This window comes from Hylaeus volcanicus, chromosome 2 (genome assembly GCF_026283585.1).
Source record: "Hylaeus volcanicus isolate JK05 chromosome 2, UHH_iyHylVolc1.0_haploid, whole genome shotgun sequence".
NCBI classification, from domain to species: Eukaryota; Metazoa; Arthropoda; class Insecta; order Hymenoptera; family Colletidae; genus Hylaeus; species Hylaeus volcanicus.
Window position 1 is genome coordinate 21,800,446 of NC_071977.1, and position 3,794 is coordinate 21,804,239.

Genomic DNA, 3,794 nt, shown 5'->3' on the forward strand with positions numbered 1-3,794 from the left:
GTACAAATTTGTTGGCCATGAAATTAGAATTTTTATTTTTTGGTCGCAGATGGAGGAGGATTTTTCTTATTAGAATTTGGAATTTCTTGTTTGCACGTTATGTAGGACTCTAAGGTTGTTTTGAAAGTACGATGGACTTTCGTGTTCATTTTGAACCGACTTCGAAAAGGAGGAGGTTACTCAATTCGACATGTATATTTTTTTTTCTAGTTTCACCTTTATGGATGAATTATGTTACGAAATTGAGATAGCACGTCACATTGAGAAAATAGATTTCCTTAAAAATGTACTAATTTGTTGGCCATGAAATTAGAATTTTTATTTTTTGGTCGCGGATAGAGGAGGATTTTTCTTATTAGAATTTGGGATTTCGTTACGAGTTTAAAAATGGGGAGAGTTTGACTCGAATAATACACAACCAAGTTAACATTTGCAAAGTTAATTGGATTTAACAGTATTTTTTAGAGAATCTGTTATTCTTACTACGAACCTGTTCTTACTGGAACCTATTTTGGTTGTGTAATTGGGATCTTAAAAATTGTTTATTTTTCAAATATATTTTTACGAACTTTTTCCCCAACTTGCAATCAGAGACAAACTTCGTACCTTCGTGCTTTAGCCACACAATAGGATATTTACTTTTTGCGATATCCACAAGACAGTAAAACCGTCTACGAATGAGCGGGAGCTCGTAAAACTTCATGAATATTTAAATTTCTAATATCAATTCAAATTTACGACTTTGAATAACTGTACTCATCGGTACTAGGCAAACATTGAAACTTAAGTGTACATGAGACATTCATTTTCTTAGTCTTAAAACCATATATACCATAGGTACAATATATGATCCTTCGTATAAAAGTACCTTACCACCATCAAATTTCATCATTTCCTGAAAACTGAAGCTAAATAAAGTTCATACGCATACCTGCGCATGTTTACAGTATTTTGTAATTAGTTTCTTTTTTGCATTTTTGAATTCAGAGTAAAAAAAGTACCATTCCTGGATCATAAGAAATGAAATATATAAGACAACCTACGAAAGGGAACAAACGGAGGACATACCTTGCCCATACGCTCCAAATTTGTCAATTCAAATGACATCAATAAATACCTAATTAACATAATAACAGAAATCAGGTTTAACCGTGAATTAAAGTAGGCGATTACATCTATTTCAAGTACGATGGAATTTCGTGTTCATTTTTACTTTCATCTTTATGGATGAATTATGTTACGAAATTGGGATAGCATGACACATTGAGAAAATGGCAGGAATACTTCATTTCATTTTTGGGATAAAAATACACACAGCAGATCTATAATTACAGCATTAACAATCAAATTACAGCTGAAAGAATGTTGTACTCATGCCCACAAAATGGGTATGAGTTTCAAGCAGAAAGATAGTAATTCGTCAGAGAGGTGACAATTTTAATTCAGTAATTCTTTTGGTCCTCTTCGTTCTCTACAACCCCAAAAAAGTGTCTTCGACTTCACCGAATAAAAAGTAAGAATACAGAAACACCATAGAAACAATACACCCTCAACAAACTCAACTTCTTGACCAAAGAAAACTGCAAAAACTCATAATATAGAAAATTTCCTTCAACGGGGGGTGGAACAGTGATGGGCAAACCTAAATCTTCGACTAAATCTGAAGTTTGCTGATGTGTTTGTCTCGTTTCCTCTTTTGAACATTTTCCAAAGAAGGAAGCGAGACAAACACGTCGGCAAACTTCAGATTTCTTCGAAGCCTAGGGTTTTGTCCATCTCTGGGGTGGTGAACACCTCCTCCCCCTTTCCTATTCAACTCCGCGCACTCCTATTCATCCCGCGGACCTAAAAATACCCAGGAAACGGCTTAAACGCGGCGTTACTTTACGTGCCGCTGTAATAGAAGGAAACACAGAACCCGTGGCGGGAATTACAAGTCACGGCGTGGAATAATTTGCAGGAAGGCGCGACAGAACGCCGCTAGGAATTCCAGACGGTCTATCTCGCGGTGTGCCCCCTCTTCGTGGCAACTTGTTCCAGGGAAATCGTACGGGTCGAAGCCGACCGTAGTCGGGGGTGTTTGACGACCATGGGACCAGAGGCGTCGGCGGGACAAGCCGGGCGTGGAAGAGAAGGGCGACGCCGCGGCGCAGAGGGGACCGCGACGTGAGGGGGACGGGGAACGGACGGGGGGGGGGACTTGCGTGAAGGGTTCTAGGCGCGGGTGGTTGAGAGGCGAAGGGTGGGAGACACGACCATTGTTGAACGTCCGGCGGCGCCAGCCACTAGCCATCACGGCTACCACCACCGTGAAACTTGGTCTCACTACCACGATCGTCCGCGACGCCAACCACCGTCCTCGTCCATGCCCCATGGTTCACGGGCCCGAGAGCACCGTGCACCGCGTCGCAACCTGTACACCATGATTCCGGCCACGGTTCTCCATGCACGTGTACGTATACGTGGCCTCGCGGAGTCGGCTCTCTCCCCCTTGCCTTCTCGACTTGCGTGCCCGCGCGTATACAACGCCGCCGACGTCGTCGTTCCTCTCCGTCTCTCGCTGATTGCGCCGCGCCGTGGCTTGCTCCTCTTGGCCTGGTTGGTCGTGACTCTGGTTACTCCGGAGTCTCGTTACCGGTCGGGACAAGAATCCACCCGATGTCCGGCGCTACGGACACCAGAACGGAGAGAGTCCTTTATTATGCTTCGGAACGAGTCCCGGGAGAGAGATACCGATGAAATTGCGCCACGGGAGAAGAGAGAACTGGCCGATTTCTATTAGCTACGATAACGATGTGGTCACTTGATCTCTCTCTATTTTTTTTTTTTTTTTTTTTTTTTAATTTTATGGTGGTGAGCTTTTGGGTATTTTGTTCAGATTCGCGGATTTAGGACTTTAGGTAGATCGGTGAGATGTTTGGTTTTATTAGGGGATGATTCCATGATATTCTATTAGCTACGATGAAGATGTGGTCACTTGATCTCTCTATGTTTTTTTGAATTTTATGTTGGCGAACTTTTGGGTATTTTGTTCAGATTCGAGGATTTAGGTAGATCGGTGAGATGTTTGTTTTTATTAGGGGATGATTCCATGATAGGGAACGTTGGTTCTTTGGGGGCCTAGTTTGGTACGTTTTTGGCACGCACGTGGTGAATGTATAAAGCGGTGAACGTGGAGATGCGAGCGTGATAATCGAAAATGCAAAGCATAACGGGGCGCGCCTCATTCCGCGCGAAATCCCGTCGTGATAAAGATTTTAGATACGGGAAAGACTCGGTCGAGATGGAGACTAGTCAACTTTTGGCTAGTTTGTTCAGATTCGAGGATTTAGGACTTTAGGTAGATCGGTGAAATGTTTGGTTTTATTAGGGGATGATTCCATGGTAGGGAACGTTGATTCTTTGGGGGCCTAGTTTCGTACGTTTTTGTTGAACTTTAGGTAGAACCGCGAAGGGATAATCTAATAGCTTTCTCTGATAGATACTGTTCTTTCTTCTTTTTGTAGTTATTTTATTTAAGGCGATGTGTTTCGGTAACGATATAGTCGCATTCGGTTCCATAAACAAGGAACAAGGTGGATGTGCAATAATAACAGACAATCAAGAACTGACCTACAAAGTTCCTAAACGAATTTCAATCTTCACATGCGAAGCGTATGCAATCTTACAGGCCCTACGATACATAAAATCCTCAGAACACAATCCTTCTGTTGTATTATAGTATTATATAATAATATTTTATATATTATATTATATTATATTATATTATATTCTGTCTCATATTATATTATATT